The sequence below is a fragment of the Heterocephalus glaber genome, unplaced genomic scaffold, assembly GCF_053883595.1.
Source record: "Heterocephalus glaber isolate CG9 unplaced genomic scaffold, H.glaber_assembly_v1.0 deba00001532, whole genome shotgun sequence".
Lineage (NCBI taxonomy): Eukaryota > Metazoa > Chordata > Mammalia > Rodentia > Bathyergidae > Heterocephalus > Heterocephalus glaber.
The window spans coordinates 20,465,013-20,492,993 of NW_028258330.1; the positions used below are offsets into that span (position 1 = coordinate 20,465,013).

The 27,981-nt window shown below is 41.0% G+C and overlaps 1 long non-coding RNA gene and 1 other non-coding gene across 2 annotated transcripts in view; both read left to right on the plus strand.

Annotated features, from left to right (window-relative positions):
* Nucleotides 1–27,981, plus strand: part of LOC147824686 (uncharacterized) — a 104,359-nt gene that overhangs the window by 27,831 nt on the left and 48,547 nt on the right. The window lies entirely within an intron of this gene.
* Nucleotides 6,452–6,540, plus strand: LOC147824687 (small nucleolar RNA SNORD74). The gene has a single exon (XR_015442123.1). It is a non-coding gene; the product is annotated as a small nucleolar RNA SNORD74 (small nucleolar RNA).

Here is a 27,981-nt window from a genome sequence, read left to right on the forward strand (position 1 = left end):
AGCCACTAGGGAAATAGAAAGAAGCAGTACAGGATTTTATCTTTTTTTTTTTTTTTTGGTACCACAGATCAAACTTGGAACCTTGTGCCTGCAAGGCAGGTGGGCGGAACCACTGAGCTAAATCACCGGCCCTGGATCTTATCTTGATAGTAAAAGCTAAAGGTCAAAAGATAGTTTGAATAGCTGCAAATTCCTAGGTAAAATTTATCATTGTGACACACAACTGGTAATATATGCAAGGCACTCTAAGAAAATCCAATCTTCAGCACAGATAAAGAGGATCTTCTAAACTGGGAGTGGTGGTGCATTCCTATAATCACCATGAATTTGAGGCCAGCCTGTGCTATGTAGTGAGTTCAAGGTCAGTCTGAACTACATAACAAGACTGTATATCAAAAAACAAACACCAAAAAAAGTGGATCATTTAAAAAGATGCGACCTTGCTTAAATTGCCTTAAATTACTCTATAAAACAATCCAGATTGTTCAGGAAGAATATTTATGAGGTAAAAGATAAACCTGAACTCAGTGTAAAATAGCAACCAAATTAAGCAAAGATTATTGGCATATTTTGTGTACTTCACACCCTATGAACAGCCCATAAGTCACTCCAGTCCCTGCCTAGGAACTGTTTATAGTGCCTGATTTAGCTCTTTGTCCATACCATGGTAACTAAAACCATTTTATCCATCTGTTTTAAATGTTCTCTTACCATGAGTAAACAGCAAAAGTAAAAGATGGTGTTGCTATAGTCAGTAATAACCAACTGACACGCTATAATAAATAAGGTCCACTGACAGTGGCAACAAGCATACCAAATGTGTAAGACCTATATATAGGAACTACAAAAATTTTACTGATGAACATAAAAGAGAAGACCCAAATAAAATGAATGCTATTCCATGTTTGAGGATGGAAAGATTCAGTCCTGAAAGACACTGATCACGTCCAATTGTTCCATCGATTCAATCTAATTCCAAGGAAAATCCCAGTGTCAACGTGTTTGTGAGTGTAAATACGTAGGCACATGGGGGCCTGTGAGCACATGTGTGTACATAAGCACATTTGCAGGGTTGGGACACAACTTTGACAAGTGGATTCTCAAGTTTTCTTGGATGAGGCTATAGCCAAGGACTTTGCAAAAAACAAGGATAGTGAGGGTGAATGAAGGAACATCTTCCACAGAACAGAGTTCAGGAATAGACCCCCAAATTTATAAGGAATTTGTATATAGTGTTGGGACACTGGTCTGCTACTGGGGAGGCCCTAGAAAGCTTCTCCATTGGACAGAAAGCATGTGACATACACAGAAAGTATGTAACATATATAAGAATCCAAACATCAAGGCATCTATTTGTCAAGTTTAGGTCACCTGGTAGTTACATAATAAATTGTCATGTAAGCTGAGTTGGAAACTATTGTATTAATCAACATTGCATTAAAACCTCAAGCAGAAGAGATATAATCCTGTCCTAGGTGAGCCTCCAAGGGACAAGGTGGGCCATCTCAAGCTGTGACAACTTGCCATCAAGGCTTCCATTGCTTGAGTAAAGGCTTACTGTCACTAGACGCTGGGTGTCTAATTTTTCTGACTCAGGACCTAGCAAGCGTATTGGCCCCCCATGACTCTCCATCTGGAAAAGTGCAACATTAGATCTCCCACACTCTGTTACCAAAAAGGAATTCCAAATAAATTAATCTGCTGATGCAACAAGTCAGCCTTGAGGAATCTCATTTACTTAAATATTCATAAAAAGTATATCAAGATATATATTTATAAAACCAAGACATATAAAATAATATTCATTACAGCATTATTTTTCTTGGCCAAGAGAGTAAAAAAAGGGTCATTATGATTATAGTTGATATAGGTTGAGAACTTATTATCTGAGTCTGGCTCTACCTGAAGCTCTTTACAGAGTTCCTCATTTGCTCTTCACAATAATCCTATGAAATGTAGGTGGTTCTATTATTTTCATTTTAGAGACAGGAAAACAGTGGCATGGAGATTATGTTAGTATCCAAAGTTGCATAGCTGGGTTTGATTTCAATGTCTAGCTCTAAATCTTTTAATCAGTACTCTTTTTTGCCTTAATCCAAAGATCCATTATTCATTCAAAAAATATTTATTGAGCACTATCAAGCTCTAGACCTTATGCTAAGCATTGAAGACACAATGAACAAAAGCAGACAGAGGCCCTAATTTAGTATACAGTCTAAGGGGGGACAGGAAAAAATGCAGAACCATAAGCTGTGATGAAGGTAAGAAAGAAAGACAATGAAATCTCGGGATAAAAGAAGGCTTCCTCAAGGAGTTAACATCAGAGCTGAGATCTGAAGGGGAAGTAGGACGGGACAGATGTGTGTATGGGTTGTGTGTGTGTGTGTGTGTGTGTGTGTGTGTGTGTGTAAAATGTATCAGGGAAGGGAAAAGGGGCTTATGCAATGACACTGAGGTAGGATGGAATGTGGTATAGTCACTTATGCCAGTTATTATAAACACAGTTTTAGGACCCTGGTTTCTGAGAAACCTACATTTACCATCCTTTTCCAGTCTTCCATTGAAGGGATCCTAGAGTTTGGAAGGGTGGAGGATTACGGCAGTTTGAGCCACATCAGAAGTACTTCTAGAAGATGGGAGGAGATGAGGTACACACATATTCCAGGGGCTGGGGTGAGATTACCATGCAATTTCAATGCAAATGGCCCCTTTGGTAACACATCTACAGGATGGAATGAGTCTAGTCTGGTCCAGAGGGAAGCCACCTCTCATGACCAGGCCTTCATGCCTCCTTCTAGAGAGACAACTGACCAGAGACTGAACTCAGTTCCAAAGGTACACCAGGGCCCAGCTGGGAGGGCCCAGCTGCTTACAGAGTCGGATCACATCTGCACCCCCACCCTCCCACTCCACCCACTGCGCTTCAGGAGTGGGACCAGGCTAGCAGGCTGCAGGCATTCCAGAGTTATACTGTACTTGTATATCTCATGGGGCCTGGAACCCTTTTTGGGTAAATAAACAAACATAATATAACAGGAAAAGCAAGGCATATACATATAAAAAGATCAAATTCTACATAAAATATATTATGAATATAACCATATAAAACAAACCAGCCAAAATACCATACATAGTAAAAGGACTGGAGAGAAATATGTAAATTATGTTTTGCCTCTCAAGTGAGGAGTTAAATAGGAATTTCCTTTCCTTTTTAGTCTCTAAAGTTCTAAAATAAACATAGACTACATTTGTGATGGCAAGATAATAAACTTTACTTAAATCCACTCATTCATTAATTCAGTTTGTATGTATTGAGTAGGTATTGTACCAGGTATGGTTCTAGGCCCCAGGGATCCAATAGTGAATGTATTTAGCATCTCAAGAACTTGAAAGAGTATATGGCTGAGAAAGAGTGAAGAAAGAGATTAGGGGTAGCAAGATCATGTAGGCCCTTGTGGAGCATAAAAATTTTGGATGTTATTCTAAATAGGATTAAATAGAACACTAAGCAAGACCTAAATACCCTGCAGGGGAGGCAGCCAGACCGGACCCAAATGCATGACTTCCATGATGTGCTAGGACTTGAGCAGAGGAGAGGACTAAGGCTGGGTGCACTGGGCAGAGGCTGTAAAATGCAAATGGACCCAAGGGATGAATAGGATTCTCACACAGAAACCTGCCACAGCCTGCCTACCCCTCAGGACTGGGCCCAGGCTAGCAGGCCTTCCTCCCTTCCTTCCTTCCTTCTTTTTTTTTAATTTTTAAAAATTTTTTGGTACTGGGGATCGAACTCGGGACCTTGCACTTATGAGACAGGCAGCAGCACCACTGAGCTAGATCACTGGCCCCCTTCCTTCCTTCTTTTCTTTTTTTCTTTTTTTGTGGTAATAGGGATCAAATCCAAGGGTTTGCACGTTAGGCAAGTGTCCTCCCACTGAACTATACCTCCAGCCCTTTTTATTTTATTTTATTTCTATCTTAAGACAGGGTCATACTAAATCTCCCTCTGCCTCAGTCTTCCCAGTAGCTGGGATTGCAGGTATGTACCACCACACTTGGCATCACAGCCTTTTCTTTAGCAAAATCAAAACCAAAACTGACCTTTCGAAGTACATATTTTAAAGGAAAGAAGCTCTGTGTTGATAATGGACAACTACAGAAACCTTTTTATTTGAGATAAGAATGTGTAAAAATGATAGCAGGAAGTTGTCAAAATGTTATCTGATATGTCCATATTTACTTCCATAAGAACTTAGAGTATATTAAACCTCCTGGCTCTAAAGAAATATTCACACAAGGACAAAAAAGAAATTCTGTTCAGTGAGCTGCCCAGAGCTTTCAATTCTTTCTTCTTTTTTTTGCTGTGCTATCAACCAGAATTGCCTAAGCACCAAATATAGGTCTTTGATTGAACCCAACACCATTGTCACCTATGTGTTCTCAAAAGATGAATGCGTCTTGGTTCCTCAAGTCACTGTGAGAGGGTAGGATTTTAGAGTACTTCAGGGACATCAGGTCAGCTGTGAGGGTCTCTCAACAGACAATTAATGCAGAAGGGGCAAGGGAAGATGGGAAGCAGAAGGGAGGCCAGAGGGGTTCATAAAAATAACTGAAAGGTTCTTGTTTCATGTCCTTCCAGCAAACAGAAGGAAACATGAGCCCAACATTACAGACTCCTGGCCTAGCAAGAGAAAGCAGCACAGGCAGACTCATCCCTTCCCCAGATCTAACACCAGTGCCTCCATCACCATTAGGTGGGCCTGGTAGTATCAGCAAGGGGAAGTTTGGGAGCACTGCTGGTTAAAAAAAAAAGTCAACCAGAAGTGTGTTCCTTCCCTGCTGGGCCTGACACTTCTATTTCCACCAAGAGGTACTGGAGTAGTGGTGGCATGAGCGACACAAGTAATCCCAGGAAGGCTTTTATCCCCAAGAGTCCAAATTCCACAACCCACCCCCAGAGATATGGGGGTAGCTATGGGTCACAGACAAAAGAGATTCTGCCATTACAAGGGCCTGGCCTTTTTTTTTTTTTTTTTTTTTTTGGCACCGGGGATTGAACTCGGGTCCTTGCACTTGCTCAGCAGGTGGCGAAACCACTGAGCTAAATCCCCCACCCCTAGGGCCTGGCCTTCTTAAGAGGCTTCTTAAGCCTCTTTATCCTCATGGGCCAAAGACTCTGACCCTAACAGAGACACCAGCATCCCTGACCTGAGAAAACCCCACCCACCACTATGGAAAAACCAAGAACCAAGAAAATCACAAATTGAGTGTGAAAGATCAATCAACTGATGCCAAGCAAGATGAATTAGGCACTGGAATTACCTGGCAAGGATTTTAAGGCAGTTGTCATAAAAATTCTTCAATAATTGATTACACAGTCTCTTGAAACAAACAAACAAAAAAAGAAAATCTTAGCAAGAAATAGAAGTTGCAAAAAGGAACTAATGAAAATTACAGAATTAAAAACATAATAACCAAAACAAAAACCTCTCTGGGTGGTCTCAATATTAGATGACAGGACAGAATCAGTGAACTTGAGGACAAACCAACAGAACTCAGCCAATGTGAATAATGGAAAAATTAGAAAAAATGAACAGAGCCTTTAGGACTTGTGGGACAATAACAAAAGGCTAACATTTACATCAATGGAGTTGCAGAAGAGAAGAAGAGGGCCTGAAAGAATATTCAAATAGATAATGACTGAACATTTTTCCAGTTTGGCAAAGGCAAAAACCTACAGAGTTAAGAGGCTGAGCTAACCCCAAAGAGCATGTGACAGTTAAGTTGGATTGTCAACCTGATTGCCTTCAGAGCCACTTATGGAAGTGTATCTGGGTGTATCTGAGTGTATCTGGGTGGGTCGTGAAAGTGTGACATTTGGTACTATGTCTGGTTCCTGGTCCCTTTCTTTCCGGTACTATTGCCTTGCTCTCCTTTCTGGCCACCAGGAAGTGAGGAGCTTTGCTATACTGTACCTTTCTGCCATGATTTTTCTGCTTTGGAGCCAGCTGACTTGGACTGAACCTTCTGAAACTGTGAGCCAAATTACACTTCTCCTCCTTTAAGTTGTGGGTGCTGAGTATTTTGTACCAGCAATAAGAAAGCTGGTACAAAAAATGTACAAAATTGGTACAAAAAAAGGGGTTTCTTTGTTATGACTATACCAGATCATGTGGTTCAGAATTCTTTGGAACTGGTTTGGAAAAAATTTGAAGGTGCAGATCACAGAAGCTCTGTAATACTGTAAGTTGAGCCTGATGGGCAATTTTGGTCAGAACTCAGAAGACCATCTTATAGGAATGCAGACAGTAAGGGCTAGGCTTATTAGGTTTCACTTGGGAAAGAGAACTCTGTTGGGAATTGGATTTGAGGGCATACATATTACACACCCTCCCCAGTCTACATTTTTCCCATATCCTGAGACTTTGTAGGAAGCTGAGTTTAAAGGTAATGAATTTGTTAATGATTAAGTCTGTGTTGTTAGGGACATCTGAGATGTGATGAACTGCCAGGGGAAATTTCAAGACAGTCCAACATTCAGGCTGTGGAATGGGTATGGCTACTTTTAGACAGATTTATAGTGAGGATTAGGAGCAAAAAGCAGAGTAGAAATATTTGAAAAACAAATTTTGACCCAAAAAGATCCAGGTGTAAAGGTGGGGCCAATGAAGATGTGGTTGCTGAATAGATTGGTGCCATTACCAAGACATCAAATACTTTGAAATGGAACAAGAAGAAAGGTGACTTGAGGCAGCTCAGGAATCAGCAAGACCCCATTTATCACAGGCTCAGGGATGCAAAAATATAAACCTAGGGAACTGGTTGCCTGGGATTCATTCTACTATGCTCAGCCATTCCAGGCAGTCAGAATATGTTGCAGCCATTGTCCAAGGGGACTTGACTGAGTTCAGGTGGCAACAGACCTTGATGTCATCCATGTGATGCTGGTTGTTCAGGCATGCAGAATACAAGAACTATTGAGTCAAAGAGTCTTCCACTCAGATTTTAAAGGAAGGCCTGGGAAGCTAGGCAATGTGCTCCTGATAGAGGGATGCATGAAGTGGTGGAGGATGAAGCCAAAGGTTCAGTGGAGAGCCCAGAATATCAGAACTGTCAAGAATATGAAATATCTGCTGAGAAAAGCCACAGGTAGTGAGTAGAGTTAGTCCAAGAGAAAAGCCATGTGGGCTGAAACCAACAAAGTCATGGTGTGGGGCTACTCAAGACCTTTAGAGCTCACATCCCACCATGTACCTTGGATGTCAAACATGGAACTACAGAACTTAATATTTATCCTGCTAGGTTTTAGTGTTCTATCCCTCTGTTTCGCCTTTTTGGAACAGGAAGGTTACCCTGTGCCATGGTATTTTGAGGTTAGGTAACTTGCCTTTTGAATTATACAGAGATTCACAATTGAGAGTTTGCCTTGAATCTCAGAAGAGACTTTGACTTGGACTTTTGAGCAACTCTGAAACTGTTGATTCTTTGGGGGAAGGGATTAGTAAATTTTTAGTTATACATGGGATAGTTATATGGCTATGTTTATTTGGAGATTAAATATGGTTTAAGGAGAAGTGTTTTGGTGTCAAGTTGACAGGGGCAGAATCTGACAAATAGGCTGGATTATCAACTTGATTGGCTTTGGAGTCACCTAGAGGATTAGTAAAGCACAGTATTAGTTTTGGCTGGGTGGGTCATGGAGGCATGACTTTAGGGTCCTTCACCTGTTCCTCTCTGGCACTTTTCCCTTTTTCTGCTTCCTGGTCACCATGAACTAAGCATCTTTGCTCTGCCACATACTTCTGCCATGATGTTTCTACCTTGGAGTCTGCCAACCATGAGCTCAACTCTCCGAAACTGTGAGCCAAACTAAACTTCTCCTTCAAGATGCAGGCGTAGGTTATTTTGTCCTAGTGATAAGAAAGCTGACTTATAATAGAAAATGACAATAAACTCAGATAAATCCAAGCCAAGACATATAATTAAACTTGTAAAAATTAAAGAGAAATAAAAAAACTTAAAAGCAGCCAGGGAGGAGCTAAAATTACCTATAAGGGAACCACAATTTGAGTGACAGCAGACATGTCATCTGTAAGCATGGAGACTAGCCAGAAGTGGCATGACATTTTTCAAAGGCTTAAAGAAAAGAACTACTAGTCATGAATTCTATATCTGGTAAAATGATCTTTTGTGAATGAAGGGGATATAAAGCCATTCTTAGACAAAGAAAAGCTAAAAAAAAATCTGCCTCTAGAAAATATAGTGAACCCTTGTGTTACAACCAGCCTGACATATAAACAACTTGGGTTACAACTGGAATACACTAGGAAAATTATTGATGTTTTTGGTAAATTATGCACATTATACAACCCTTCTTTTTGTCATGAAAAGGTTAGATAAGGGGTGCTTTGGGAATTTTGAAATGCATTATGGGTATTTCCATTATTTCTTATGGGAAAAGTAATCTTGACTTACAACCAACTTGAGATACAACTAGCCCTTGTGAACAAATTGAGTTCATAAGTCAAGGGTCCACTGTATTCCCTTAAAGATTAGCTAAGGGAAGTTTTTCAAATAGAAAGAAAATTATAAAAAAAGAAAACATGGAGCATCATAAAGGAAAATGGAAACAACAGAAATATGAATTTATGATAGACTATTCTCATCACGAGCTTTACATGTCATATTTGATTGCAAAAGTAGTATTTGATACTGATTAAATGATATTTAAAAGAAGGGAAGGGAAAGAGGCCTAAATGAAAGTAAAATTTCTACATTTCACTTAAAGTAGTAAAGTCACATATGTATAATGTAATATTGACAGTAACCATTAAGAAATTGTACAGAGATGTGCTTAAAAACACTACAAAGCAAGATGGAATCCTAAAATATGTTCAAAAACCCACAGAAAGACAAAAAAAGAGAGCAACAGGAATGAAAACCAGAAGAAACAGGGAACACATAATAAAATAGCAGATCTAAGCTCTAACATCAATAATTACCTTAAGTGTAAATGGTCTAAATATATCACTTAAAATATAGAAATTTGCAGAGGGGATTAACAAAAATGATTCAAATATATGCTGCTTATAGGAAACTCATCTCAAATTCAACAACTGAAGTAGGATGAAAGTAAAAGACTGTAAAAGATACACAATGCAAGCATTAATTTCAAAAAGGAGTAGCTACATCAATATCTGATCAGATAGACTTCAGAACAAAGAAAATTACTAAAGACAACAAGAAACATTTTATAATGAGAAAAGAAGCCACCAGGAAAACATAGAAATCTTAAATGTGCATGCACCAAACAAGGTATCAAAATACAAAAGTCAAAAACTGATAGTACTGAAAGAAGAAAAAGACAAACCCACAGTTATGGGTTGGTACTTCAACATTCTCTGTCATCAACTAATAGAAGTAATAGACAGATCAGTAAGAATATAGAAGAGCTAAACTACATAATTTTGGATTGAGGACACATTTTTCATCTTTTGGAAGAAACTCACATGCCTTAGAATTCATTCAATCCATGGGAAAATGATTCCTGAGGAAATCACAATGCCTCTGCCTCCTAAGAGCACAGACAAGTAGAGTGCAGACAGATTACACTGTAGAACTGATACAGAAACTTCATATAGACAACTGATCAAAAGCAAAAATATAGGTCCTTAAAGTTCAGAGACACCTTACAGATCACTCTTAAGTTCTGGTCCAATGTGGTATTTCTTTCTAAGTGTTTCCTTTACCAAACAGTCTAGTTCTGCTATGTCCAGGGAGAGGACAAGAGCAAACAACTCTCTCTCCTTATAAGCCATTACAACTGATGCTGTGCTAATGAGGAAGACATAGTTAAGATTGCAGCATTAGCCTATGCTTTAACAATCCTCAGGACAGAAGCTTGCTGCCTTACATTCTTTCAATGGCAGTTCTGTTAGCAAGTTCCTGTAGTCCAAATTACTGCAGTTTGGAAAAGATGAAAATATGTATGAATTGTCAAAAAAACCCCTTATACTTCCTCTACTAGCAAATTAGAAATGTACACTAAAATTTATATATAGATGTTTACAGCAACAATGTCTATCACATGCAAACCTTAATTACAACCTAAATGTCCAACAAACTGGTTCAATTAAAATACAGTGTACCCATATAATGAAATTCTATGTAATCACAATGATTAAAAATCCCATTTTAGGAGAAGATTTAAGGACAAGGGGAAAAGTTTATATTTTAAAGTGAAAATCAAGTTATAAAATGTTACATATTTATTTCAATTTGTTAAAAATGTATCTATGTGTAAAGTGTATGTATTCATAAGTATATAAAAATTGATAAAATATACTATCAATATGGGTTATCTCTAGCATTACGGAGATACATTAAGTCTTTCAATACTTTTGTTTTCCTCATATTCTACAAAACTTTGCTTCTGTAACTAGGAAACAATAGTTTCATTTTGATTTTAAGAATTTTACTCTTTTCACTATGGCAACAGCCTATTTCTTGCTGTCCTTTTCTCCCTTCCATCCATCTTGCCATCCTCTGGGGTTCTTAAAGGTCACATTCCAGTGCTCTCACCTTATCTGGCCCCAACATGTTCCTGTGTCTCCTCTTCATTGCTTTAGCCCTAACACAACCCAAACTTCCTTTTTCTTATTTCTTTTCAGTAGGCCGAGACAAGGTATCATTTTCCAAATTCAATTGGAAGATAAAAAAGGAAAGTTACAGAAAACACTAGCAGCAACAGAAACATTTGTGGCAAGATGGTGTCATTTTGCTCACCCTGTCTACTCCTATACTGTCATCTGTGGCTCCTGAGTACCTGAATCGTGGATATTCTAAATGGAAACATGTTGAATGTCTACAATATACATCAGATTTTGAAGACTTAATACCAAAAAGAGTATAAAATATCTCGCAAATAATTTTGATGAAATGATTTTGGCTATACAGGGCTGAATAAAACTTTTTAAATATTTATTCCCTTTGTTTTCTTTTTCTTTCTTTTGAAAACCTTTTTAGAAATGTAACTACTGGAATATTTAACCTTATATATGTGAATCATTTTATACTTCCATTGGACAGAGCTGCCTTAACCTTTTCTCCCTTGTCTGCCTGCCTCTATCAGAGAAATTATAAAGCTAAGTACAGTGTTCATGTCCAGGGTCTTTTTCATCTAGGGATGGTCATGTGACATAGCTCTGGCCAACAGGAAGTCAGCTGGGGTGAGAATGATGTTGGGTTCTGAGAAAGCTCAGATAGAAGGACAAAAAAATCTGAACACTGACAACACCAAATGCTGGTGAGGATGTGGAGTAACAAGAATGTTCATTGGCGGTGGGAATAGGAAGTGGTACAGCCACTTGGGAAGATAATTTGGTGACTTCTCAAAAAACTAAACATGCTCTTATAATCCTCCTTCTTGGTATATACCCCAAAGGGTTGAGAATTTCTGCACATGTAAAAATCTGCAAGTGGGTGTTTATAGCAGCTTTATTCATAATTGCTAAAACTTGGAAGCAACCAAGATATCCCTCAGTAGGCGAGTGAATAAATAAACTGCAGTACAATGGAATGTTATTCTGTGCCAAGAAGAAATGAGCCCTTAAGCTGTGAAAAGACACAGAGAATCTTAAATGTATTTTACTCAAAAAAGAAGTAAATCTGAAAGGGCTATTTACTATACGCGTCTAACCATAACTCTTTAGAAAATGCAAAACTATAGAAACAGTAAAAAGGTCAATGGTTGCTGGGGATCAATGAGGAGAAGGACGAATAGATGGAGTGCAGAAGGTATTATGTTTGTTTAGTTTTGATTTGAGACAGGGTCTTACCGTGTTGCCCAGGCTGCTCTCCAGCTCCTGGACTGAAGTTTTCCTCCTGCTTCAGCCTCCCAAGTAGCTGAAACTATAGCTATGTGCCTCTGCACCCAGCTCAGAGGATATTTAGGGCAGTGAAAATACTCTGAAAGATACTATAATGGTGTATACATGTCATTATACTTTTGTTGAAACTTATAGAATGTACAACTTCAAGAGTGAGCCCTGAAGTAGATTACAGACTCTGGGTAATAATGATACGTCAATGTATGTTGGTCAATTATAACACATATACCACTCTGGAGGGCATGCTGATAATGGTGGATGCTATGACCCTCATAAACATGCATAGCATCCCCCATTATCAACATTATCTGTACCTTCCATACAATTTTGGTGTGAATCTAAAATTGCTCCAAAAATATTCTTAAAAGAAAAACAAAACAAAACAAAACAAAAAGATGAACTCCATGAGCTCTGGCTCTTTGCAATCCCTTTTCATTTTTTTCTGTCCAGAATGAAGGTTTAATGCCTGGGACTGAGGCAGACAATTGGTGACCATGAGAATAAAAGCCACCCTGCCAAGGGGAGGGGGAATCTAAAGGCCTGAATTCCTGAGCCCATACCAGCAACTGTCCAAATCAGATCTCTTGTCATTGAAAAAATAAACCTTGATGGTTCAAAAATACCTTTGGTGGTATTTTTTAACTTTTGCTTGTACATGTTCCTAACAAAATAGTCAAATTTCCAAAGGATGGACCTGAGACCTTAAGAGAGAGAGCATGGGCCTGGGGATTTAGCTCAGTGGTTCCTGTGCCTGCCTTGCCAGCACAAGGTCCCGAGTTCAATCCCCGGTACCAAAAAACCCCCCAAAAACAAAAAAAAACAAGATCGCGAGCATGTAGTCTTCACAGGTGCCAAGGAGGGCTTTCCAGGCTCCTCGTCTCTTTCTGCTCAACTTCTCTCCTGCTGCTGCAAGGCCCCTACTTTAGCTCAGGCTCACATGGGAACAAACTCATTTCACTGTAGGTTAAGACTCAAAAGATCCAGTTTAAAACTTCTGAGGGGCTGAAGGGTGCAGCCCAACAGTAAAGCACATGCTTAGCAAGCATGAGGTTGTAGGTTCCGCACCCAGTAGTACCACCACCAACAATAAAAAATAAAGAAAAGCTTCTGAGACATCCCTCTAAGGGGTTTCAATTTTTAGTCTAAGGAGCAGAGATCAGTCAGATACTAGCAAAATTGTACAGTAGGGAATGTTGACCTTAATCCCAGGTCATCTGTCTCCCTCTCTGAGGGGAGGTAATCAAATCCATGAAGAACCTCAGGATAATACTTTCATTATATGAAAAGTACAAATTAAATATAATCAGAATCAGGCAGCACAGAGTAGCAGGAAGCGTGGCTCCTTCACAGAGCCCTCGGTCATCAGAGTCCTCCCAGGTAAGAATCCCAGTTCCACTGCTCTCCCTGGCTAGGGGAGGTTATCTTTGGTCCTCCAGCTTGTCTGATTCTCCTTCAGGTGTGCTATTGGGAGAAAGAAGAGGCTGCCCCATTTGCTAATCTGTAAGATCTGAACTCTTTTCATAGCACTGAACCACCTAAGTATCAAATCACACCACCTGCAGCCCAGTGCCTCTGGGCACAGCTGCCTGAAGTGGAGCCAACAAAGTGAAATTTTGTCATTGCTAATAAGTTCCAGGAGGCCTTAACACTAGGGGCCAGTTGCTCTGGCCTCTCAATCCAGCTTGTATGACCCTGGGCATACCACTGGTGTTGTAAAACCTCACCTAAAACAGCGATTTCAGATCATCCACTATCCCGTCTAGTGATCATCCTCCATCATGAGAAGGGGTTGAATTGGTAAACTGACTAGTGTCTGTTTTGCCCCTGCCACCTTTGCTACCATAGTAAGTAGCATCTTTCAGCCAAGTCCCCAGAGTTATTCTTCATTCCTTTCTCTCCCACACAACAAGGAACTCATTAGCTCCACCTTCAAAATTCACCCCAAATCCAAGTGCTTCTCACTTTTCCTTCCTCATCTGGTCCAAACTCTGTCACCTCCCATGGGATACTAAGAGCCTCCTATTTGGCCTATGTTTCCACTATCACTCCTTTCACTCTATTCTCCACCATGGCCAGAGTGATCCTATTAATCAGGTCTTCCCAGTGTCCTCCCAACTCCTTCAAAATAAAATCTAAAGTTCTTTCCATGATCTTGAAGGTCCTGGTCATCTAGACCTCAACTTCTACTGGCTCCATCATTCCCTTCTCTTCAGTCTTCCTGGTCTCCAACCTTAGAGACTTTGTACAGCTACTCCCTCTGCTTGGACTATTCTTCCACCATTTATCAACCCTCTATTCCTCTATGCGGCATGTGCTTCATTCTGTCACCACCTATTAGACTGTAAGTTATTTGATGGTAGGATCTTCCTTTCATTTACTGCTGTATCACCAGCATCTGTGTATGGTGTCTGAAAATGTGCTGAACAAATAAATATATAAAACCTTTCTCAAACCCTCTGATGACAGTGCTGACTTTCTCTCAAAGTTCATACTGAGGAATAAAGAGAAACATGCCTCCGTGTCCTAAAAAAGAGACCTCACAGAACTCATTTTGGTTGGACCAGAGGTAGGATGCTCCCAGCTCTACCCATTCAGGTGATTCCTCTCCTAGAGGATTCTCTAACTCTAAAGTAAAACACAGTGAGGGATCAGAAGCAGCACAAAGAACTTCCCTGGTCTTATCCTTCCTTTAGAGTGGCTATGCTTCTCTGAAAATGGCCACAGGGGGCCAGAGGAGGAATCCAATACTGATGTCATGTGACATTATTGCCCTGATAAATGGGGCCCTTCCAAGCTCTGATTGAGCCCTGCTGTGTAATGCCAAGCAATGCACTAACAAGATAAAGGAGGAAATTGCACCAAGGAAGCCAGCTCACACTTGTGGAGATGAGAACACAACATGACGTCTGCATGACCTGACACCTATCTTAGCAGGGGCTACAGGAATCATTTTGCTGTCAGCCTCATTATGAAATAATACAGAAATTGGCAACAGACAATACTCTCAGCTTCTGGACTCTTAGACTGTGAATCAGTGACACCACACTTCAGCAAATCAGAATGCCAGATATTGTCATCGAACTTGAGTATTAAAGGAGGTAATGGTACTTAAATACAGCTTCCTCATAAGTGTTCAGTAAATGTTAGCTGCAATGTGAAAATCACTGTCATCATAGCTTCCTGGAGGAATTTATTTATTCATTTAACAAAAATTTTCTGGGCTCCTATAATGTGCTAGACAATAAACAGAATAAAAAGACTGCAAAAGATTATCTTGCCTTTTGTAAGCTAGCAATACAACAACCATGATGGCGACAGAAAGAGCAGATAACATTTTTTTGAGCCCTTGTTCTGGTAGATCCTTTAATTGCAATATCTCATTTAATGATTAAAACATGCCTGGGTATTACTATCCTCATTTCAGAAATGAGGAAAAACAGACTCAGAAATTTCAAGGTCACCCCAGGGCTCACATCTCCATTATCAAAGCTAATGCCCCACATCTCCAGGAAACACTGCTTATTCTTTAACCCAGTGGATTAACATGAGGATATATCGAGACTTCACCTTCAGGGGAGTTAAGAGAGGGTTTCTAAAAACAAAAGAAGTAAACTGCTAATTCCAGATACTCCTTCTCCAGCTAGTGGATGAGGTGAGTCCAGGTGTTCAGGGCTGGGAATCCATAGCAGGACCAGACTGGCAGGTATCAATCAATTTATTTGTATGGCTGCCAAGGGGAAATTTCATCTTCCCAGACTTCTTATTGAGGTGGAGCCATTTTCATTTTACTCCCAAATGTCTTGGGATTTCTATGTATTAGAAATTAAAGTAGATATTTAAAAACACACTCTCTCCCTTTCTCTCTGTCTCTCTCAGAGTGGTGCTTCCCAGTAATCCCAGCTATTTCAGAGGCTGAGGCAGGAGGATCACAAGAAGTTAAGACCAGCCTGGGTATCTTAGACTGTCTCAATATAAAATTTTAATTTTTATTAGTATATGTTTGCAGTAGATACTGATTATATTCATCATGGGGATTATAACACATTTTAAGTTTTCATGTCCCTCCCCTGCCTTGCTCCCCGCAAATAAAAGTTTTTAAAAAGGCTGGGAGTGTAGCTCAGTAATACAGCACTTGCTTAGCATGCACCACTGGCCCCAATACTGAAGGAAAGAAGGGAAGGAGGAAGGGAAAGAAAGACTTAGCCCCTTCTCAGAATCCCATAACCTCTTATCTTTAACTTTCTTAAAGCACTTGGCACTTTCTCTCCCTATTCTAAGAGTTACTGACATAAGTGGTCATTTATTACCTTTCCAGAATACATTACTTTGCCAGAGAGGCTAATCATACACAAATAATACCAGTGCCCATTATTGATAGGTGAGGAAAACAGTGATTTGCCCAAGGTTACACAAACAGCCAGTAGCATAATCTACACGAAAACCCACCTGACTCATAGCTCAGTGATCTTTTAAGCCACTACACTGCTTCTTCCGTGTAAAAAGCTTATAGACTTTGAGAGGAAATAGAAGTGTAAGCAAATATTTCTGTATCCCATGTGACACGATTGTCCTGAGTCCTTGAAGAGGTAAAGGTCTTTGTGGTAGCAGGACAAAACAATTCTTACCAACCTCACAAGACAAACTGGTAATAGAAATAACAATAATATGATCATGGTAATAACAGAGCTCTTGTATAGCACTTTTTATGTGCCTGGCATGGTTCTATGGACTTACAAATATTGATTCTTATAATCGTCACAACTTTGCTAGGTGGGTGCTTTCATTATCTAAAGTGTTAACTAAGTGGGCCGTGGCCATTTAATAGCAACTAACACTTGCCACGTGCCAGAAACTAAGTCCAGAAATTGTGCTAAGTCCCATTATAGTACCTCGATTAATACTCATAGGAACCTTAGGATAATTATTATCATTATCACCACTTTCAGAAGAAGCCAAGGGGGCTCTGAGAGCGCAAGCTGCCCAAGCAGCCCGAGTCCACAGCCCGCGCTCTTAATCACCATCTGCGACGCTAAGGGCAGGGGAGTAGACCCAGGCCGTGTGCCAGTGGACCGGGGGCCGGGCAGAGATCTGTTAGCGGGAACATCAGCAGGGCTGCTACGGATGTCAGGTCCGAGTGAGGAAGCCCTAACTCGTCCAGATCTGGACACACCAGCCCAGGATACTCCACGCACAACGAGCCGCTACTGCCCCCTGCTGCTCGGGGAAACGCCTGAGGGAGAACGCAGGCCGGGCTTCGGCGCGCAGCCGCCCCGCTCGGGGGCAACCATCACGCGCGCACCACCCGATATCCCACTCCCCCAGCCTGAGTAAAACGAAATGGCCGGCCCGGCACTTTCGGCACTGTTCTCAGGCCTCATGTCCCTTCCAACACCATCAGCCTTCCACCCCCATGTATCCTTGCCCCCTGGGAGGCAGCTATATAGCTCGGCAGCCTCCCACGGACTACGCGCTCAGGCTCCAGCACGAGGCAACAGGTTGCCATAGCGAAGAACTCAGAAGAACCTGAAGGTGCGGGATTGAGGTGCGCGAAGAGGGTCAGCAAAGCCGGCCCTACGCCTCCGATTTGCCATGGTAACGAGAGGCAGGCGCTAAGGCCCGGAAGGGGTGGAGTCTGCAGAGGGCAATTTGCACTGCGGGTCCTGGAAGCAGCCGAGGCCTCGGGTTGCCATGGTGATGCAGGCCTCAGTGAAGCGCAGAAAGTGGCGGGGTCCGAGGCTGGGCCGCTCCGGGCCAGTTTAGGTCTCTTTGAGTCGGGGGAAATCTCTTAGATCTCTATGCTGCTAGGTTACAGCCAGCCGCAAGCCAGCAAGAGAAGTGGGGACTCGACGACACAGAGACTGTCCCTGGGCTTTTTGAATTTCAAGAGTGCTCTGGTCCTCATTTTTCCTCCATCAGTGCCCAGCAGATCCTGGTTGCTATAGTGACGCAGTGGCAGGGGAGGTCCGAGTCAAAGGTCGCATGGAGTCCTCAGCTCCTCGCCTCCTCTTCCGGATTTCGGTTGTGGAGAGCAACGAAAGAGTTATGGGGGGCCCTGCTAAGATCCTTAGGACACTCAGGGTGGGGAGCTGCTTCCTGGGGCCCCTGTGACCTCACCCTCGGACTTCACATTATGGAGTGGGTATGCAGTGGGTGGGCTGAGCCCTGTCGCTGCAGAAGCAAGTATCTGACCTTTTCAAGGCTGCCTGGTTTTTGGTGGCATGGATATGCCTTCACATATTTAATCAGTGTCTTATTGGAGGACATTAATTTTCCCCCAGTATTTCATTTCTACAAACAATACTACTGTAATATATGTAGTAATATCTTTGTATATATCTGTGTGTACATGTGCAATGTTCTCTGTGGAATAACTTTCTAGAAATAAAGTTACTGAGTCAGAAGACAAATGCAATTTTAATTTTCATAGATATGGCCAAATTGCCCTCTGAAGACATTAGCAAATTTACTTCTCCACAAAACTGGAATCCAATAATTTTAATTAGAACTATATACACAGTGATGAACTACTTGGAAAGGATTTTCCAGAGCCAGTACCATTAAGCCAATTTAATTCTTTGATTTTTTTTTTATGCAACATCATTAAACTATTCAATCCCGTTTATTTCATAGTAAAGATTTTATTTCTTTAGTAATTTGTATATCGAATTTTACTTTGGCTTCTGTCATTGTGAGATTTCTTATTTCACCCTCACTTTATTGAAAAAAAATAAGAAAATAAAAGAGCAATCCTGAGGTTCAAAAGCTGGCCTGCCACAACTCAGCCATGTACTTCTCCTTTTTGACACAAACAACATCACAGAATTCCAACCTCAAAGTTACTTTGAGGCTATAGTACAAGGAAACAGAGCAAGTCTACTTTGTAATTTTGCCTAGGTACAGACAAAAAATGTAGCCCTGTGCCACCCACAAAATATCAAATGTCCTCCTCCTTTGGTGAAAATGTGCTGCTTTTTTCTTTTTTTTTTTCTGATTACAATTTTATTGTTGTTCTAAAATCTGCTTTCCCTGTAGATCAGATTTATTAAGGTTCCCAATCAGAGAATTGCTCCTGCTTCCTGACAACACCCCATCTAGACACTAATCCCAGCTTCTGTAGACTCTCCCCAACTCACCCAACCAAAGCTCAGACCCAATAATAGAGTCTTTCTAATGCCCTTTTACTCAAATATCCCATTGTTCCCCATCGGTGTACACTCTCCCTCGATAGAACAATAATTAACCCAATTTATTCAATGACAGATGTGTTCTTGGTGGTATTTTTCTAGAGGATATTGGCACTAACAAGTTCTATTTTCTTTGGTAAAATTTTGTAGGTCTAAAATTTGTCAATGACAGTCCTCTATAAATGTTTAATGAATATTATATGGCCAGTCTCTTTTAGTTTGTGTTGAGCATTTCAACTAGATTGGATTTCTCCAAAATTTTACAATTTCAAATGTTACCCTCAAGATATGTCTTCTGAGTTTTTAAAATACTAGCAAATTTAGCAGATGCAATCTTAACTATTGTAAATTTTATGTTATACTTATTCTACCAATAATAGTCATTTTGAATTGGACAGAAGGTAGATATTTTTATTTACTTCTTGACTCAAGACACTGTCTCAAAATAAAAGATAAAAAATTGGCTGCAGATATAGCCATGAATATAGTATGAATGCTCTGGGTTCAAGGTTCAACTCCTGAAAAGACACACACACACACACACACACACACACACACACACACACACACAATATCTTCAGTAAGGCAATGAGGTAGGACACAGATACAAAGGAAAGTAAAAATTTTCTGCTTTAACTGGCATGCTTACTTTGTGCCACTGTGCCATTTACTGAGCACTGCAAACACAGGCTCTGCCATGAAGTAACTCATGGTTTAATCAGAGAGATACAGGAGCTGGCAAGCCTCAGTTTGTCAGATGGATGAGAATAAAAAAGGCTTTCCAGATGGAAATGAATAAGCAAGGCACTTATTCATTCAGTAAATATTTATTGGGAGCCTACTTGTGCCAGGAACTGGGCTGGGCACTGGGGATGTTACATGCAGTCCCTTTCCTCCAGGGAGCTGAGTTCTGAGAGAGGATACATATTAGATAATCACACCAGTGACTATGAGATATGATAACTATTGCAAAGTAAATGCCAGGGTTCTGTGGGCAGGTGGAACAATGGCAACCTGACCAGTGGGGTCAAAGAGGGCTTCTTTGAGAGACTGATTTTTATCCTGAAATGTGAAGGATGAGTTTACCAGACAAAAGGAGGTTGTTCCTGCCCTAGACCCTAGAAAGGGGAGAGGCTTGGCCCTTTGGAGGACATGGAGGCAGCCAGTGTGGCTGGAACAGAGCTGGCTGGGGAAGATGATGAAGGTAGGCAGGTATCTAATCCTATGAGGCCTTGTCTGTCCCCTTACGGTGATTGCATTTTAATTTAAAAAGAATATGCCAGACAGGACTGTCAATATAAGGAGTGGCATGATTAGATTAGAAATAAATTTTGGCCATTTGGAGAATGGATTGGGGGTGGTGGTAAAAAAAATGCCACCAAACCACTTAGAAGGAGACTACTGCAGTTATCCTCAGGAGCAACAATTGTAATTGGACTGGGTGATGCTTAGAGGGGCAAAGTATCTAATGGAGTGTTGAGAGTGGAAATGAGATTGGTATGGATGGAGTGGTGTGTGGGGTAAGGAAATGACTAGTGACGAATATGAGAAACAACCCTGAAATGGAAATCCTAATTTCTAGTATTTTGGAATGTGCATCTGGAGATGGGGCCTGTAAAGATACATTAGGGTTAAATGAGGTCATGTGAGGAATGATGTGATATTGACCTAATCTAACATGATCAATGTCCTTAAGAGAGACACCAGGGATGCACGTGCACAGAAGAAAGTCCATGTGAGGACGCCGAGAGAAGGTGCTATTGGCAAGCCAAGAAGAGAGGCTCCAGAAAAACCAAACCTGCTGACACCTTGATCTTAGTCTTCTACCTTCCATAATTGCGAGAATATAGATTTCTGTTGTTTAAGTCCCCAGTCAGTGACATTTTGTTAGGGCAGCCCTCTCTGACTATTTCAAACCCAAATGTCCAAGTAATAGGGGCTGGGGAAATAAATGGAACATCCATTTTATGGAAAACAGTCTTACCCCAAGATATACCTATACAAACTCAATATTCATGAAGAGTTTATTTAGTATTCTCTCTTTGGCTTGTGAGGAATTTCATTGTGTTTGTCACACAGGACTGATATTGAGCCTCAGGAGCAGCCACCAGGCTACCATCTCACAGCAGTGTACTGGGTGCAGGTTGCTTTTAACCCAGGCACTACCTGCATTGTTTCTTTTATTGCTGTTATTCTGGATTTTTATAATTTCATAAATTTGAGAATCATATATGTTCGATTTATGATTTCCTGCAGTATTTATGGACCATAAGTTAAAATAGTAACTATCTTTGCACATATAAAAAATTACCGTATGAATTTTTAGAAATAACTTAATCTTGCCAATCATGGTGGAACTGTCTGTAATCCCATCACTTGAGAGGCTGAGTCAGGAGGATCTCTGCAAGTTTGAGGCCAGCCCATGCTACATAGTGAGTTCAAGACCAGCCTAAACTGCATAGTGAGAACCTGTCTCAAAAAACCAAAAAAAAAAAAAAAAGATTAAATAACCTTGTAATGAGAGGAAAGACTATTCTATGCAAATACTAAAAATAATAAGTTAGGGAAAAATGAGATAGAGCTATATATACTAACATAAAGGCTGGGGATTTAGCACTTGCCTCACAAGTGCAAGGTCCCGAGTTTGTTCCCTGGTACCAAAAAAACCCCCCAAAAAACCACCCCAAAACAAAACAACCTGACATAAGAAGATGTCCAAACCATACGGTTAAGTACAAGAAAAAATATGCATAAGAGTAGATATGAATCTATTTTTGTTTTGTAAAATAACCGTTTGTTAGTAGATGCTTAAGGAAAAATCTGGTTACATAAAAATCTGGTTATGTATACATACATATACATCTAAATGAACTCTGTTGATGTTTTTATGCAGTAGGGAAATTACAGTACATGATAATATGTCACAGGGCAATAGAGGAATAAGAGAGCCACAATCCACTGTTCCGGTATTACCAGGCTTACCGACCATAACACAAGACTTGGGGTGACCTTCGGGGTCATGTCACAGAGTAAATACTAGTAAAACTTAATGTTTAGCTTTCAAAAAATTAAGCATAACCATAAATATATAATACTCTTCCACCTCAAGGGTTCATTTTTTATGCCCCCTATGTCTCATTGGATAGACTGCTGATGTTTATATAAATAAAGACAGAGCACTCTCCAATGGAGTGGAGCCTGATTCATTAGTACACTATGCTTATGCAATCAGAATGCAGCTTTATGCACAGCACATGCAGTGTGTCTGACTCAGGGAACATGACCATTCTGAGAAGCCCCAACAAGCTCTTTGTTTTCTTGTCTGAGAAAGGAGGAGGATGCACTGTGATGATTTCTCAGATGGCTTCCCACTGGTTTTCTGAAGCCTCTGGACCTCTCAGCCATTGACGAAGCATTTGAAGTGGCTGTTCTGGAATGAAGTGGTGTCCTTGGAGGAAATTGGGCCCAGAGTGACTATTCAACAGTGTGAATCCCAGAAGTCTTTGAACGAACATATTTAAAGTCATTTAGTGTGATTCTGTGTAGCTGAGACACATTTAAGAGGATCTGCTTATAAAAACTTGAATTTAATAAAAGAATTTAATAACAGTCCCCTCATAATACATCAAAATACTGCTTTTCAGGCTTTTTAACTACTTCTGCTTGAGGCAGAGTTTCTGGCAAGGAGCCTAAGCTAAATGATAAGGCACTTTACTGAATGTAGAAATGAAGATTGAACATCACCGAAGTGATTGTGTACATTTTGGAAAATTATTTCATTTATCAAAATGAAATTCACAGCACTTTTACAGCATGCAATGATCAAATGGCATCAAATTAGAAAGAAGTTAATTGAGCAGTCTTTATAGAAATCCTCTGTGCTAGGGATAATGAAAGAAGAATATTGCTGAATGACATTCATCATGACATTTATGGGACCATGTGCCAGCCAGAGGCAGATCACAGGGCAGGTTATCTGTACAGATGCCCAAAGCACTAATCCATCAGCAGCACTAATAATGCCAAAGGAATAGTTGGGAAATACATCATGCCAGTTACCTGGGAATTTCACATAGGAATCCTCAGAGGTGCCAAACTGTTAAGTGACTCCACTCCCACTTGGGGAGCACGTTCCATGACATGACATGACAAAGAGTAAGGGTGTGTTGGAGGTGGGGTGAAGGCTTTAAATCAAGTTGAGCACAGTACTTTCAAGTGAAGACTACCTGGAGGTGAAGGAGCCAGCCACGTGGGGAGCTGAGACAAGAATATTCCAGGCAAAAGTATAGCAAGCACAAATGACCCTAATCAGGGACTGAAGCACAAAGAGATGGAGAGAAGTATCAATAAAGTTTGGAGGAAGTTAGGAACTGTAGGAAAAAAAATATGTACTGTTACTGAGGTGCAATGGGAAAACACTGAGACTTTCAACAGGGAAGTGGCATGAACAGACTCTCCTGTGAAATGACCCATTCAGCTGACCCAGGAGAATGCCTCCTTTCTAGAAAGTGGCTAAGTAGGGGTGGGGGTAGAACTGTCCAATGAGAGGTGTTGGAGGGGAGAGGTACAGATAGATGGTGGGGATGAAAGGAAGTGGACAGACAAAGGCTGACAGGGCTAGACTGAACCAACAAGATTTGCTAAAAAGAAGATGGGAGATCAAATATGACTCCATACTGATGTACAACAGACCTGGAAAGGACAGTGTTGTACATGGAGGCTGTTTGGAACATGCAAGTGAGATGCTATTAAATATCCAGGTGGTGATGGTGAGTTAGGTACCCAAGTCTCCAGGAGACTTCAGGGAGAGAGCTGAGCTGAGTATAGGAATCTGTGACTCAGCATATATATGAGTGCATAACCACAGGGCCAAATGCCATACCCCAGGGGGAAGAAGCAGGCAGGAAGGAGCAGGGGCTGAGGTTCCGTTGCTGAGAAAGGTCAGTGGTCAGATATTAGGTAGAAGAAACCCCGCAAAAGAGGCTGAGAAAATGCAGCTGGTGAGATTGGAGGAAATTCCTAGGGATTGATTCCATTCAAATGTGGTGGGATAGACAAATCCAAATGAGCCATATGTTACCTTTAGTGCATAAAATACATTTTTTGCCATGTAAAAGATGAGTCTCATGCAGAGGGTTCATCTTTTACTGCCAGTTCTCCTGCATTAACCACCTGCTCTGTTTGGAGAATTCAGACATGAAATACTGTTGAGAGAATAAAGGGGCCCCACCCACCCCAATGGCTGAAGCCCAAAAGTGTCTCTGTATCACATTTTATTTGCTAACAAAATCCAGTCTATGCTGGTACCAGTACTAGATGATTCCATTTTCTAAACATTCTACTTCTACCTACTTCTTTCAGTCACCTCCACTGCCCTGTCCCAAACCACTGTCTTCTCTTTCCTGAACAAAGGACAGTGGTTCTCTACCTGGTGAGGGTCGGGCCATCCTCCCTCAGCCCATCTCATGGCAGTAGCTACAGAGGTCTTCACAAAATATAAGTCACAATGGTGCCCTAAAACTCTCAAGTGAAATAGCCTACATGATTATCAACAGGGGATTGGTTAAATAAGCAGCAGTACAGTACACAATGCATTGAAATGCTATGCAGACATGCAAAATAAAAGTGATCATAAGAATGCTCTTTCAGTTCTGATACAAATGATCTTCAAGAAGTGACATGAAAACTACATCTTAGCCAAGTGTAGCTCAGATGTCATTATTTGTAAAAGAAAAGGTAAGGAAGTATTTGTGTGTGTTTGTTACGTAAGAAAACACATGAAACTGGTACCTAAATGGTATCCAAGGAGGGAGGGGTGCAGTGTGGCACATTTTAGTATTTCTGAATTTTGAATTTTATGACTGTTAGTCATATTATCTGTTCAACAATAAATCAATTAAATTAGGGGTTTTTTTCTCACATAAATGAAATCATTAACTCTCTTACTTAATCTCATTTGCCTTCTCACTTAACAGAAAATCAGTCTTCTCACATACAGGGCCTCATACCCAGCCTGCTCCCACCTCTGGTTTCATCTGCCAGCACTTCCTCACTAAGTCCCGGCCACACTAACCTCCTCTTGGTCCTCAGTGTGGCAAGATTGGTGCCTTCATAGGGCTAGTGCTCTTGCTGGTCCCTGTACCTTCAGCTCCCTGGATATTTCTGCATGGCTCACTCCCTATGGGTTCTGCTCAGAAGCCACTTTTCAGAAAGGCCTGCCACACCTCAGCTGAAATTTGTCTCCCTTATCCCCATTACTGAAAATCATGGCAGTCCTTATGGCCGTAATGTTATAATAGCTAGTGTTTTGCTACTTTACAATTCATAGTAGTAGTGTATAGGCTGCAGTTCACATTTTGGCTTTGCTTTCTTTTAACTCTGACCTTGAGCAAGTCCCAGACTTCACTAGGTTTTGTTGAAATTTGGTGAAATCTGATATATAATGTGCCTGTGTGGCAGACCTCACTAGGAGCAGGCTGGATAGGAATGATGGTTGCCTATTTCAGAATGAGGAGATAGTCCAGTCAGGGGAGGTATAAAATGGGGAGCAGAGGTCTCTATCTTCAGGGATCCTGACTCCATGCTCAGCACAGGAGAATAACCAGCTTTTTCTCCCTACTGTTTCCTCTTCCTACAAGAGCCTATGCCCCTGCCTCTACTGAGACTGGAGTCTATGCCTTTGATCAACAACCACCATGATAGTTTCTCTCTTTACTGGGAATTGGTAGTTTGTCTTTTGATTTTTTTTCTTGTAAATGAGTGATATGTTTTGGCCCAGAAAACAGTAGATAGAGTTTCTAAACAACATCATCAAATTAAATGCTGTGCCACACTGACTTAAGGAAGCTGTTCATCTCTTTGTTTCTTAAAAGGAATAAAATGGTTGATCAGTTTTGCCTGTGCATGTTTATTTGTTACAACTGATAGTGACACCAACATTTACAGCCAAAGAATTGAACCTACATTCTAGTCTAAATGCCTGAATACAAAGTTGTTTTCCAGACATTGTGTTCATATTTTATTTTCTCAATTTAGACTGAAGCTGCAGGAACAAGGGCTGGATTTGTAATGACTGGGAGGAAGTCATGAGTCTCTGAAATTTGACAACAGATGTCACTAATGCCACATTGCTCACAGAGCCATCAGCACTACCTGCCATTTCAGAGCTCCTGCATCTTGGCATAATACACATTTTTTGCAAGAATGCAGTGGCCTTTTGTCAAAAATTTCTGCCTTGTGTTACCCACTATTTATCCCTGCTCTAGGAAGTCACAAACATAATCTCCATTTTACAGGCAGAGACACTGAGGCTCAGAATTGTCCAGTATTGACCAAGGTCATGCAGAGATGACTCTTGCCTGCCTGTCTTCAAAGCTGTGCTCTTTTCATGCTATCCTTGGTTAAAGTCCAGCATCACTATAAGCAGTCCCCAAAGTCCGCTGTGCTTCCAGCCACCATCTGAGCCAATTAGAGCTACTTGGAACAGGAGTGTCATACTGAAGTGGATCAATAGACAAGAAGCAGGCTGAAATGCAGAATTTAAGCAAGCAAATGATGGCACAGAAGCTCCCAGAATCAGAATCCCCATAGGCCCTTTAGCCTGTAGCTCCTGATGCTGTCACTGAGATTTTAAAAGCCTGCTCTTTAACAAATTATGCATCCCATTTTCCTTTTCCACCTTATTCCTGTGAAGCAGCAATCAGCTTTGTCATTCATTCTTCAGGAAACCAGCCTGAGTATGCCAGGAAGATGGCAACTGAGGACTTGAGAGGTCTCTTTCTTAGAAAATCTGGGAACAAAGAAGCTGTATTGTGCCCTTTGACTCACAGCCCTCTTTTCTATATGGAGTGGAGAATATGTTCATCATCCAAAGCCCTTGTGAGGATGGGGAGGGCAGGGGTGGAAGAGAGAGTCACAGAAATCATCACTGGTCTTCGGGATGGGGAACAACATTGACTAGTTTCTCCCTTTGGACTAAGTGCTTTATACATCTGGTCTCATCTAATATAAATAGCCCAGCTAACTAACTATTGCCTCCCATCTTACAGATCCCCTTAGATTATGATTGGTGGGGGCAATAATCTTCATTTTTGACAAATACCTACATAACTCTGATAAGGGCTGTACAACCTATCTTGGGTACAAATAAGGAAAATGTAATACTCCTGAGCACTCACCAGAATGACCCCAGAATAACTAGAGCTAGGATTGTTATCATCTGCAATGTAGCAGGCATTCTTCTGAGGTCAGGTTAATTCACCCAATTCTCCTAGCAAGTCCATGAGGTGGGAGCTATTATTATCTCTCAGGGAAGACCTCTCTGAATAATACAGGCCTAGAGAGGAAACATAACTTCTCAGTGCCAAAGAACTTATCATGGCCAGATCTGGTTTGGGGCATCTGGAACTGGGCCTTTGAACCATCATGCTGAATACTCTCTCAAAAATACTAAAGGAGCCAGGAGGGAGGGAATGATGCTACCTGGTGTTCTGTCTGGGAAGGGAGGAGGATGGTTGGAGATATCTTTGAAAAGATGTATGAGCTATGACTCCTAAGAGCAGAAAGCCAACCCATGGAGAAGGTGGGAAAGGACATCACTGACCAGAATCACTTGAGTCGCACTTACAGAGGCAAGCCAGGCAGACCAGGAGAAGTAAGGGTCATGGACATGCCTTAGTCTATTTTCTTCTGCCAGAAGAGAATACTTGAGACTGAGCAATTTATACAGAACAGGGAGTTATTTGGTTCATGGTTCTGGAGGCTGGGAAGTCCAAGAACATGGGGCTGGTGTCTGCTGAGGGTATTTGTGCACCATCATTCCATGATGGAAGGTGGAATAGCCAGAGAGGGTGAAAGAGAAAGAGCAAGAGGGTCTGGACTCACTTTTACAATACATTCACTTGGCTATA